This window comes from Rhinolophus hipposideros (genome assembly GCF_964194185.1).
Source record: "Rhinolophus hipposideros genome assembly, chromosome: 5".
Classification (NCBI taxonomy): domain Eukaryota; kingdom Metazoa; phylum Chordata; class Mammalia; order Chiroptera; family Rhinolophidae; genus Rhinolophus; species Rhinolophus hipposideros.
The window spans coordinates 80,472,893-80,486,470 of NC_138051.1; positions in this window are offsets into that span (position 1 = coordinate 80,472,893).

The following is a 13,578-nucleotide window of genomic DNA, read 5'->3' on the forward strand; positions in this document are numbered from 1 at the left end:
AAAATAAAGAAATGTGATAAGGAGTTTGTGGCATGAAACTCACGTCTACCACACCCATCAGGGTATGTAGATGTTTTTGCTCCAACCCCCCAATAAATCAAATCCACTTGAGGTCAGGGACCATGTCTTTTAAGTCTATCATAATCCATAAAATTCTTCATCAGGTCCAATCACTGCTGGGGTCTGAGTGGAACCCGGAGGATAATGAGGCCATGAAATTCGAAATTTGTTATGGTCTGTAGGTTACATAGATCAATAAAAACCACAAAGGTTTCTCAAGATGCGTTTATTCATCTTTTGCATAAAAATGAAATGGCAGCGGCTTTTTAATCAAACGTTACTTTTTGCTTTGGGAGCTACTGGGGAATGATGGAGATACAGAGAAGCTAAAATTGACCCCCCCACCACCCCTGAACCTCCAGGACACCCTTTGACGCTGCCATCCCCAAGTAAGTAAAGGGCCTCCAAGCCAAAAACCTGCCTGCAACAGCCCTGGAGCCTTCCCACTGGTGGAGTAATTCCTACTTGTGGCCACTAGGTGTCAGGTCATCTCCAAAAGTCCTTGTGAGGGCTGTTCCCTGAACTCTCACTGCTTCCCCCTCTGCTGTAAACTTTCTCTGATCTCCCAAAATTCTGCCCGCCAGGAGCCTGGCATGACATCTGAACCCCAAAGGGCCCAGAAGCCTGACGCCTAGGCAGGCCTCTCCAAGGCTTATTGTCCTCATTGTGAACCAAGTTTACTAACAGCTACTTTGTTGTGAGGAAGGAAATCATGTACCAGGTAAAAGCACCAAAAACATTCAGTTCCGCCCCACTCCCCTACCCCGCACCAGACAGCCCAGCCTGGAGCTGGGCAAGACCAGAAGAGATGTGCTCCATTTTTTTTGGGGGGGGGGCTTTGGGGGACTGCACAATGCATGCCGCGCTCTCTGACAGCGGGCTGCTCCACACTTCATCAGCTTGCCAAGTCTGGAGGCTGGCAGGCAGGAGGACCTCAGCAGGAGCTCAAGACCAAGGTAGAGGTAGAGGGGCCTTGCAGCAGTAGGAGAGGCCGTCAGGAACGATGGTCGAGAGGCGCTGGCCCACAAGGCCGGCCCTGAAGGGGATCAGTCTGCAGCCCTGGAAACAGCACCCGCCTGCCACGCCCAACGCAGTGCGGCCTCTGCACTCTCTGTATCCTCACAGTGACCGTCCCCATTTTACAGTTGATGAAATGGAGACATGGAGAAGTTAAGCATCTCATCTAAGGTCTCCTGCGAGGAAGTGGCAAGGCCAAGACTCAGACCCTGGCGATAAGGCTCTGGCTCCCTGAGGTCTTAACCATTGTGCTTCCCTGCCCCCTCTGTGGATTCCATGCCGCTTTCTATCAGGAAGAAGGTTAACTGCACTTGCTCTGTTTACATCCTTTCTGCAACAAAGTGAGGAATAACTGAATTGGTAAGCACGCATGAGCTCTAGGCCAGGCTGGACTGGCCAATGACACAGCAGATGGTGACACGCTATTGTGGCGGATTTCTCAAGGTCAGGTTAATATGCCCTCCCCGTCCCTCTGCATTGCTCAGAAATTATACCAGGAGCAATAGGGTGGGAGAAGAGAAGGAAACGTGTGGAATATCTCTGTGTGCCAGAATTGGAAAGCAGTTAAGCATGCAAATTCTGGCACTTGACTGTTCTGGGTTTGAATTCTGTCTGGCTTCATCAATTTCCAGCTCTGTGACCTTGAGCAAGTCACTCAACCTCTCTGAATCTCAATTTCCTCATACATAAACAGAAATGATAATGGTACTCCTCCCCTGTAGGGTTGCTGTGAACATGTCATGAAATTTTGCACGTGAGACACTGAACCCAAGGCCCGGCACACAATAAGTGCCTAATATAAACATGACCTTGTTACAGTGGAGTTCCACTCCTAAGAGGGAAGGGTGCGGGGAGCTGTAGGTCCAGCAGGGCACATTAGGGGCCAAACTGAGCAGCCATCTTGGAAACAGTCAAGTACTGGGGTCTTTGAAACACCGATGGAAGCATTCCAAAGCCATTCAGGCTTTCGTGTAAGGCTTGCATAAAATCAAATGAATTTGTCCAGAATTTTAAGAATTATAAGGAGGTACGAGGCCACGAAGAACAGCTCTGTGATGGGCAATGCAGGGGACACAGTGGACACCTGGCATTTTTCTTGCTGCTGAGGTCTGAACCCACTTCCTGCGCTGGGGATGCCCTACCTTACAAGTCTCAGGAGGGGCAGCTGTGACTTGCAACTGGGACACAGGACCATGCCTACACCAGACACTCACTGTGGGCTAGATTCAGGAGCTGGCGTCCCAAAGAACCAAGGCCACAGGGAATTCCCTCTGGCAGCTGCGTCATTACAGCTGGATGGAGTCCCCACTGTAGTGGATGCTGGTGGGCCAGTTCAGGGTCCAGGACCTGTGGGTCTGCTGTGTGGCCGAGGTGGCAGCTGCCGTGTCCTCAGGAGACCAGGCTACCTTGTCAAACAGAGGACTTGAGATTAGTTTTGTTTTGTTTTGTTTTAAACAAAAGAAAACAATGATTGGCAAGGCAAGCTTTTGTCCTAAACACTGGCTGCCTACCAATGGCCTTGAACTAGAGAAGAGAAACAGTTCTCCTTCCTGAAACAGACATCCTGGAGGGGAAGGGAAACCGAGGACAGCTTGGGGGGCAGGGGTGAGGGTGCGGGGATAGAGGGTGTGGAGGGGGCACCTGGGGCCCAGTGGTACCTTTTAAGGAGGGACTGTGCTGTGACCCTTTGAGGGCTGTTTTGGTTGCTTTCCACCACGTTAGGGAGTCTTGATGAATTGGTGTGGGACTGGCTGGCTGGCTGCTGTGGTGACTGGATGAATGAGACAGAACTCTGTGCGTGAGCACATGTGTTATAGGAGAATCAAGAACATAATGGATCTTTTTTTTCCCAGTTTCTGGCCCCAGAGCTTCAAAAACCCTTGGAATTTCCTGAGAGGAGTATCTGTTATGCTAGTGAGGTGACTCACGGTGAGCCCCTAGCTAGTTTCAGGATGGGGCTGGTCACCAGAAAGACCAACCACTTGAGCAGAGGTTCCGACTTTCAGTCAACAGAAGGAGAGGGGGTTGGAGATTGAGTTCAATCCAGCAGCCAGGTCAATCGGTCATGCCTATTTAGTGAAAACTCTAGACTCCTCAGGCTCAGGGTCACTTCCTGAGAGTGAGAACACATCCACATGTTGGGAGGGTGGCACCCTGACCACACGGAGAGGGCAGAGGGCACGGAAGCTCTGCACTCCCCCCCAGATCTTGCCCTGTGTGTCTCTTCATTTGGCTGTTCCTGAGTCGTATCCTTTATAATAAAACTGTAATCATATGTATAGCACTTTCAGTGAGTTCTGTGAGTCATTCTAGAGAATTATCTAAATTGGGGGGATGGGGGAATCATAGGAGTTCCCTAATTTGGAGCTGCCTGGTCAGAAGTTCAGGTGTCCTGGGAACCCCATTTGCAGCTGGTATCTGAAGTGGGGGTAGTCAGTCAGTGGGGAGACTGAGCCCTTAACCTGTGGATTCTGAGACTAATGCTGGTTTGTGTCAGAATTGAAATACAGTACACCCCAGGTGGTGTCCCCCAGGTGCCACAGAAGTGGAACATGAGTGCACAAATAGCATGCTCAAATTTGAATTATAGAGACATGGCGTGTGTGCTCGAAAATGTCCATGCCAAGTAAGAGGTTGTCTGTGCCCAACAAGAGTGGTTTGCCTGTGTACTAACCCTGAGACCTCCCTGCTCTCTTTGCCAACACCTTAACGGCTGGGCTGCTGCAGGCACACTCAGCTTGTACCCTGCTCCTGGCTTTACACCTGTATTACCAACAGAGAGCGCTCCAGCCTCACAAGTCCTCCAACTGTGTATGCAGTTTCAGCTCTCTAAAGGGTTGGGAAAAGCACAGAAAAAGAAAAAAGGAGCCCAGACTGGCTCTGGGAAATCAAATTCATATCAGGTGCCTGAAAAAGGCAACCATGCAAATGGCTTAAGGGACACAGGTCACACTGGAGAAAAACTCTAGGCCAGAACTCTCAACCTGCGTGGGAGCAGGTTTTTCCACTAAGGGGCAGACCCAGGTTCTATAGGGGCTGAGCTTATATAATTTGGGGACCCTCATTTTAAAAATACAATGTTAGGTATAGAAAGTGGATGTTCATTTAAAATGAGGGGGTAAATTACAAAAAATGACACATTTTTAAAAATTCAACAATAGCATAAACCTCAAATCCTCCCAGGGCTTTGGAAGGGGCCTCATCAAGTGAGGGTCCCGGCAGCTGGTGCCTCCTCAGGTTCTCAGTAAGGCTGCTGTCATGCGGGGTCCCTGGTCCCACACCCTGCATAAGAACCCAGGATATAGTAAGGCCAAAAAGGAACACCAATGGAGCCATGGATAACGGGTTCATACCACTATAGTCTCACTGGTGGCTGGTTTGGACATACAGGAAGCAGGCTCCACATGATGTGCAATCCGCCATCCACTTCTCTGCCAACCAACCAACCCTCTAGTGTAGCCAGGGCAGTTAGGTTAGTGGCTAATGGCTAACCGGTAACAGCTGATGGCCACCCAGCCACAGCGATGGCCATCTGATTACAGCTGATGGCCATATAATAACTGAGCCAGCACCTTTCCACGTAAGGCCGAGAGCCTGGAAACTGCTCTCTGTCCCCACACTCCACCCCTACAGGGTCTCGCCTCACAATGTACGTGACAAGAGTCTTCCGCGAGGGGCCCTGTGTCAGGAACCGAGCTCATGAGAAAAAGTTTCAGTCCAGTTCAAGTAATGTCCCCAGGGGTGTCCCTCAATGTCCACTTACTTTCTGAGCACAGCCAGACTTCCTGGGCACAGCCAGGGTTCTCAGGGCACAGTGCTGGAACAATAGTGGCTCACAGCCAAGGTGCTTACATATTCTCGACGGCGGCCGGTCGAGACACAGGAAGTAAATATCCGCCTGTACCCCAACAAGGAGTCCTCCTGCACCACAGTCTCGCTGGCAGCCGAGTGAGACACAAGAAGCAAACATCCACCAGTTCCACTACATAGTGATACGTTCCCAAGCGGACAGTCAGACGATCCATCAAATCGTGTATTGAAGTTACTGCCGCGTGCAAGAGTGACGTCACCTTATTTAACTCCCTATAGTCCACAGTCATTCGCCAGGTCCCATCTGGCTTCTTGACAGGCCATACTGGGCAGTTAAAGGGACTGTGCGTCGACCTCACAATATGTGCCTTCTCCAATTCCAATACTGTACGACCAATCTCCTGTCCTCCTGGAAGGCGGTACTGTCGCACTGTAACCACATTTGGGGCTGCGGCAACACTTGAGGAGGGTGGTGAGCATGCCCGCGTGTCACCGCTTTCACCATCTGGATCCGGAGATGGAATTCTCCCACCGACGTCTGTAAACTGAGGCCATGTAGCACGTCCACCCCTAGAATATACTCCGGAACAGGGGAGACATACACCTTGTAGGTACAAAGGGGAAGCCTTCCTATACCCAGTGGTAAAGAAACAGCTTTTACCATCACAATCTTTCCCCCTTAGCCATCAATGCAGATTGCTGGTCCGGGGAACAGTTCTGGGTTCCCCAAAACAAGACTGTAGTCTGAGCTGGTGTCAACTAGGGCCACCTCTGCACATTAGAAGGGGACCGATGTATGGACAGTTCCACATGGGGCCTCCGGTCCCCGCTCGTCCCCTCTGACTGGGTACATTGTCCCCACCCCTGACCCCCCAATCAAGCTGAAAGGAGTCAGCCTTAAGTGGCCACATGAAATCCTGGAGGGACACGGGTCACACTTTCTTGGACTTCCCCTTTGGGCTTCGCTGGAATTGCTCTTCCGGATACAACTATTTTCAAAGTTCCAATAAGAGGGCATTGGGTTGGCAGTTTATTTTTTCCCGATCGACCCCTGCTGCCACGAGATCACACCACATCTGTGCCCATGTTACTCTGAGGCCCATGACCTTACCCCCTTACTTTTGACTTGGGCTTCCAGGCCTTGACTTCTCAGACCTCCTGTCTTAACTTCCTTTGCCTCTGGCTTTCATCATCCCCTAGGGTGGCCATGGCAATTGTAATTTCATGGGTCCACCGCCCCACATAGGGTGTAAGAATGGCAACCAAGGATCCAAAAGCACTCACAGGTGCAGTATCCAAAACCAGATCTCTCATGCTGGTTGTAAAACGCTTGCCATCGGCCCCCGCATATTAGGGTTGAAAATAGCATGTTTCATACCCATTTCACGGATGATTTGAGTAAGTTCAGCATATGATTGCCATTTACTCACAGTGTCTGGCAGCTTACCAGCCTGTCCCCATACTGCGCGTACCGCAGCAGTGAGCCACTCCATGTGAGTGTGGTTGCCCTGGGCTTGGGCCAACCTATGGCAATTCTGTAACCTTTGTCGCAGGGTCGGACGCCCAGTCATGGAGGCTAGCTTTTCCATTTCGCCTGGGGAGCAGAGAATGCTGTCTGCTCCCTCATCCCATTAACCCAGCAGCCAAGTTGGGAGCGGCTCTCCAGGGCGCTGTTGACACCGTCTCCCCAGCTCCTGCAACTCAGTGGGAGTGTAAGGGTGTAGGCTGTGAACTCAGTCACAGCTGGGTTACCGGCAGCAAGGCCCCCGGGGCCCAGAGGTTGCTCATGCTTCACCTTTTGCAGCACAATGGGCTGTGCGTGGGGGTGGGGAACTACATCGCTTCCACTCGCATTGTCCCTCTCTACCTCATACTCCCCACTGTGGGGCTCTTCCTCCAACAGGCGGGTGTGAGCTTCCAGCGCCTCCCACCGGGACTGCAGGTCCTGCACCTGGGCTATTCCAGCAAGCGCTTCCTCCAAGTTAGGACGCAACGCGGTGAGGAATAGCCAGTCCACCCTGCGGCTGTACAACAACCGCTCCTCCAGCAACTGCTCAGCCAGAGCCCGTAGGGCCATCTCCACGCTGGCCCGAGAGTTGTCCATGTCCTCCCAACCCTCCTCGGGGGTCCAACTCCTGAGAACAGCGGCTACTGGGCACCACACACTGTGTGGGGGCCACACGTCCTCCTGCCCAGAGTCAGACTCCTTTCCTACCTGGTCAGAATCCTGCTCATGCCAGGTATCCGAATGGGTGGAGGCCTTAGTGTACGATGTCCGCAACCCTCGGGGCCTAAGGCAGCAGCAGACTATCAAAAGGAATGCGACGCCTTCTACGGCCAAGAGAGTGGTGTGCCATCTGGAGGCTCGAGTCTCCCAGGCAGACCGCACCTCACGTTCTCGGTGCAGCTCCTCACGGGCCTCCTGAAGCTGAGCTTTCAGATGTATAAACTGTTCCATTGCCCCTTTGGGGATTCTGGCCGGTGCTGTACCCTGCTCGCTGCACCATGTGTCATGCAGGGTCTCTGGTCCCGCTCCCCGCATAAGAACACAGGATATGGTGAGGCCAAAAAGGAACAGCAACGGAGCCATGGATAGGGGCACGTCACGCGGGAGACCCTGCGGGGTCTCTGCTCCCGCTCCCCACATAAAAACGCAGGATATGGCGAGGCCAAAAAGAAACACCCAGGGAGCCATAGGTAGGGGAGTCACACCACTATATTCTCGCTGGCGGCTGGGCTGGAGACACAGGAAGCAGGAGCCACACTGTCCACAACCCGCCGTCCTAACTGTAATCCGTGCTTGCCAGCCATCATCTTCTTGCTAGCCCCCATTTTCTGCTAGTGTAGCCACAGCAGTTATATTAGTGGCCAATGGCTCACTGGTTACAGCTGACGGCCAACTAGCCACAGCTGATGGCCATCCAATCACAGTTGATGGCCATTTACTACCCGAGCCAGCACCTTTCCACGTGAGGCCGAGAGCCTGGAAACTGCACTCCTGGGGCTCTGTCCACACAGGGGGTCATACCACTATATTCTTGCTGTCAGCTAGGTTGGAGACACAGGAAGCAGAAACCACATGATCCTCAATCTGCTGTCCGCTTCTCTGCCAACCAACTAATCCCCTAGCATAGCCATGGCAGTTATATTAGTGGCCAATGGCTAACTGGTAACAGCTGATGGCCGCCCAGCCACAGTGGATGGCCATCTGATTACAGCTAATGGCCATCTAATAACCGAGCCAGCACGTGAGGCTGAGAGCCTGGAAACTGCTCTCTGGGACTCTGTCCCCACAGCTGCCCCGTCTCCATCTCCTCCAGCAGTGACCAGATACCTTCCTAATGCAGGGTCCACTTTGCTTCCTGAGCCCATCCTGCCGCAAAAACAGGCTGAAAGGACACACCTTCCAAGGGTTCTGCCCTGTGAGCTGCTTGTCTCGTTCCCCATGCCTCTCATCACTGCTGTCCTTGGGGCAGCCAGCGGCAGTCACACCATGAACATGTGTGGGACATTGTCTCTCCCTCTCTGCCACACCAGTGTGTGTGGGGGGGAGGGTCACTGCTGCCTCTACCCCCTCTGCCTTTTAAGTCGCTTAAGGCAGTTCTCAGTATGTTCCTTCTTTGAGTTCTGGCTTCACAGTGGGTCATTGATCCACTTGGTGTTATTTCAAGACTGAAACTCACAGCCCCAAAATGCTTTTCCCAAGGGCACTGTGATGCAGGAAACAGCCCCTTTTGAAATTCATGCCATGAGACCGAGTGAGGCCCCTGAGTGTCTAAGTGTACACGGAGAAGTAAAGGGACCAGAGCCCTGGGCAACCCCAGAACTCTTAATGAGGTCCATGAGGAGAACCAGCAAAGGGGCCGGAGAGGGGGACACCATCAAGGAGGAGGAGACCACAGAGTGTGGGGTTCTGGAAGACAGTTGAAGAAAGTGGCCAAGCAAAAAAAACTCACCCAAAGCCTGTCCCAAGAACGGTGTGAGTAGGTGGGCAGCAAGGGGAGCAGGGCACATGTGAGGTGAGGGCAACGGTGACAGAGGAAGAAGGGGACAGGGAGGGGCCACTCAATAGCATGCATCTCCCGACGTGGCCCCACTTTTGTTACTTGCAGCCCAAAGCATCCTAAGCGATAGAGCCACCCTCCCTGTACACAACATTATTCTGTGTGTCCACTGTCTGGTGGCACATGGCCCTCCCTTACTGGACTGTGAGTCGGGGGCTGTGTTCCCATCTGTGGCTCTCCAGGCTTGGCCCTGAGCCTCAGAGATATTTGGTGAATACACTTACAGGATGGAAGAGCGAGAAGATCCCTGCGCTCAGTGGCCATGCAGTGGGGTTTCCTGAGAGCCCCTCCAGCAGACAAACCACCCAGCAGCCTGCCAGGGCCTGGGTATAAATACGTCTGGGGTGAACACGCACAGATGGGTGGGACATCAGAGGCTGAGGCTCGAGCAAAACTCTGAAAGCGGACACTCCCAGTGCCCCGGGAAAGCTGAGGACTGAATTGCTCTATAGGTCAGAATGGAAGCACACTGTAAATGCCTGTGTTTCTTCCAGAAAAGTCCTCCTTATTGACACATACCAGCTACCCAACCTACACAGACACAGACTCTTTCAGCTGCCAGGCCCCTGCTTTACAGGACTAGGTAGGCAACAAGTCAGCCAGGAACCAGCTGGACCAGTGGAATTCCCCGTGTAGGGGGGCGCTGGTGGACCCCTGAATGGAGGTGTGGAGGGTAACAGGGCCTCGTTCCCCCTCTCCCCAAGCTCCTTCCATGAAGCCAGCTTGAGCTTGGTGCAGAGCTCCATTGGAGTTTGCTACAGGGACCGACCCTGGCCTGGCAGAAGCTCAAGGGCGCCCTCAGGTGAGAGGGAAACACTGTTTCCCAGTGGTTAGGGCCACAGGCATGGCATTAGGCTGCCTCCTTGTGTTGGAATCCTGACCCAACCCCTTCCTTCCTTCCTTCCCTCCCTCTGTTCCTTCCCTTATTATTTATGGGGGACCTACTATGTGCCAGACACTGTGTGTGGCTCCAGGGATACAGCTTTTAGCATTGCAGTCGGCCAGACATGAATGCAAACCACAGCTGTACTGGATGACGTGAAGCTTAAGCCCTAAGGCAAACATTAAACAAAAACCCATGCAAACATAGCCATGGTAATAACTTCTGAGAAGGAAGAGCACGATGGCTCAGGGACGTGGCAGCAGTGTGAACGGGAACCAGTTCTTCAGTTCGTCTGATTCTCATTATGTAATAATAGGTCCCACGGTGTATGGCTTTGTGAGAACCAGTGGGACACTGCACACAGACCACTCAACCCCTGGCCAGCCCTGCCAAAGTGTTCCGACCAGAAGGGCTGGTGGGTATTACCGTCCCTGAAGCTGGTGGCAGGCTCGAAGACTGGGAACGAGGCTGCAGGAAGGAGTGTCCGGCGCAGGCTGTGGCCTGAGGTGTCTGCCCGGGCAGAGCAGCAGCTGCTTTCTGGTCTCTGTTGGGCCCACCTTCCCTCTGGCCTGGCATTGCCTGGCAAGTGGACCAGGACCTGCCTGTTCTCCCTGATGGCCCAGCTACCACTGCCAGCGTTAAACAAAATTCCCAAGTCATTCCTGGACCCAAGAGCCCACCAATCCCCGGGCTCAGGGGGCTGAACAGCCCCAAGAACAGTCACCCTGCCAGGTGGTGGTCGAGCCGGCAAAGAACAAAGCAATCAGACTTGGCTGCATGGAGGCCTGGTCTGGTGCTGGCAAAGCAACCCTGAACTCCCCCGCTCCTTCCCCTCGGGAAGAGTGACACAAACTGGGAACAGGAAGCCAGGTCAGGAACTTCTCTGCCACCTGCCACCCACCCAGAGCACGGGGGTTGGCACACCATGGGCAGCTGAGGGGAGTCCTAGATCCAGTCACGACCCCTGACCTCCCCTGGTAATGTGGGATGGGTGGCCCTGCACAGGTCGGAGGGCCCTCCTGCCTCCCTGCGCATCAGTTTCTCTGGGAAGAAGGTCAGGGTGAGGCATCAGACACTGGCCACCGAGGACAGTGTAAGAAGTGAAGGAGCAGAGCGGGTGCGTATCTGCCCAGACCCCCCTTCCAGCCAAAGTCGCAAAGACATTCTGTGATCCAGGAGAGAGATGGGGTGGGCCAGGCGTTTTCTGGGAGCAGGGCTGGTTTATGGGTACAACCTATGCAGTCACACAGGGCTCATTATTTAGAAGGGCCTGGAGTTTGGCTTCATGCTCTCTTGTCACTGTCTTAATAATTCTTAATTTTTAAACAAGTTATGCAGCTGGCCCTGTCTGAGGGTGTGGGTATTTATACGTAAAGGGCATTCCTGTCTGGGAAACAGAATTGGAAGGTGTTGGAGCAGTCAACCTATCACTCGCTGCCCTTCCCCACCTTGCCCCCCTTCCCCCCTCCCCCAACAATGCCAGTGAAGGCGAAGAAACTGGAGAGGCCTCCTCTGGACTTTGGCCAGTTGGGGTTTGTGTTTCTGGAAGGAAGAAAAGAGAAAGAATAGCCCTGACCTCAACAGGTTGCATGTAAGGCCAGGAAGAAAGAAGGGGAGGGGGCCAGGGGAGGACGTGGCCCTCCTTCTTAGGCCCTGGGCTGCCTCTTTCACAAATGGGGAATGGGGGGCACTGATGATTCCCTTCAGCTGGAACTCACCACTGGAGGAGACTGCAGTTCTGAGGCACACAGACAGAGGGGAGTGGGGAGAGGAGGGCGGAGGCCGTGAGCCCTCAGAGCCAGGAGAATGGCTCCTCCAGGGCCTCAGCCAGCTGGGCCAGCCCAGGCCTGCTCTGGCTTCTGCTCTCCAGCCAGCAGGTAATTCAGAAATTTCTCCAGAATGCTGCTGGGACCTGCTGGCCTTGCTCCTGCGGCCTTAGCCAGCCTGCAGGGGCTGGGCAGACTCCTGGTTTCTACCTCCCACAGGCCAGCCAGCTGCTCCTGTGGCCTCCCCCCTCACTCACAGCTGGTCCAGGGTCAGACAGTGCCGGGAACAGAGCTGGCAGGTGGGGAGCTGGCCCTGGGTCCCTGGCCAGGGCTGGGAGGATCCAGGTTTCACAGAAGAGGGTAGAGATGGGACTTAACCCTGTGTGTGTTGGAGAGGATGGGGAAAGAGGTGAGACTTAGCCTTGTGTGCCTGGGGCTCAGCCTGCAGCCTGGCCTGGTTCTCAGAAGCCAGGCCCAGCAGAGTCTGCACTCCCAGGCAGAAACCAGCCAGGCCAGGTGGGAGCCAGGAGCCCTGGGGCAGGGCCTGTCTCAACACCCCCCACCTTCTGTCCCTGAGGCTGAGAACTGGGCCACCCAAGACTCCTTCCTCAGCATCTCCCAGGATCTTAGGCTACTAATCCCTCACCACTAAGACGCAAATGTTCCTGGGAGACTCGACTCCTGGGCTTTCCTTCAGGCTTTCATTCGTCACATTTGTGGGAAATTTGTAGCCAGCCAACCTCGAGTAAGACCCAGAGAAAAGGGCATGGGAGGGGATTTGGTGAAACTGGCAGTGAAGACTTGCTTCTGCAGGGGAGGATGGGAATAGGCAAAAAGGTAGAAGAACTTACCAGTTTCAAACTGTGTCCTGGCAGGCTTCCCTGACATGGCACCCCCGCCCTTCACAACCACACGCCAGTTATCCCTTCCCTCCCTCCCTTTCCTTCTTCTCCCAGCTCAAGCCGGCATTAGGTTCCATTGGGCCCCTATACTTCTAAAGCCTCTCACAGTTTCAAAGGTTTGCCAAGGCTACTTCTCTTTTGCTGCTCTGCTTCCGTGTACCCTCCCATTGTCACAGAGAGGAAAACCAAGGCTCCGAAATGCTAGGGGAGGTCAACAGCTAAGTTATAGAGTCATAACCAAAAGGCATGGTTTCTGCTGCCAGCTTCATGGAGGCCGTCCCTGGACAGAGCAGGAAGGGCACAAAACACAGCAGAGCTTTGGAGTCAGAGCATTACTGGACACAGGGCTTGGGCCAAACACTTGCCATCTCTTAGCTGTAGCTTCTTACCATTAAAAGGGGAACGAGCAGTTCCCTCCAAGGGTCACTGTGTGCCCAGACTTCACTGAAGGGTTTGGTTCATGCCTGGCTCAAAGGAAGCTGTCACTCAGCTGATAGTGCCCACCCATAACCTGAGCTGCATCCCCAGCTTCCCACGGCTCAGTGGCAATTCCAGGCCGGATTCTCAGACTCAGGGTGCTACCAAGCTAGAAGGGATCAGGAAACATCCCTGGAAGAGCTCCCCAGACCCCAGCTGGAGCTCTGGCCCCCCAGTGCAGTGGAGGCAATGTTTTCCTCTCTTGCCTTTCCTTGGTCCCATGTCTGGCTACCACAGAGGAGGATGAAAGGTGACCCGTTTCTGAACTCTGAAGGCCCCGATTTGAGTTGCCTTCCATTGTTGAAAGAATCTAAAAGTATCTTGACTCACTTTCAGGTCTACCAAATCTACAAAAACTGCAGAACACAAACCTTCATTCATCATTTTCTTTAAGAATAAGAGGGTCCCCAGGGTCCTCTACATCTGCAGGGCCTTGGAGGTTCTGAAAGTAAAGCACACTTATCCTGAAGGGCAACTCTGCCAGCTGCTCCCACCTGGCCAAATGATCCTTCCCTAACATGGTCCCAGCTTGGTCCTCTGACCTCCACCGCTCTCACCACCACCTGCTGCTCCCCGATTCTGATTCCCCCAAAGCAGAG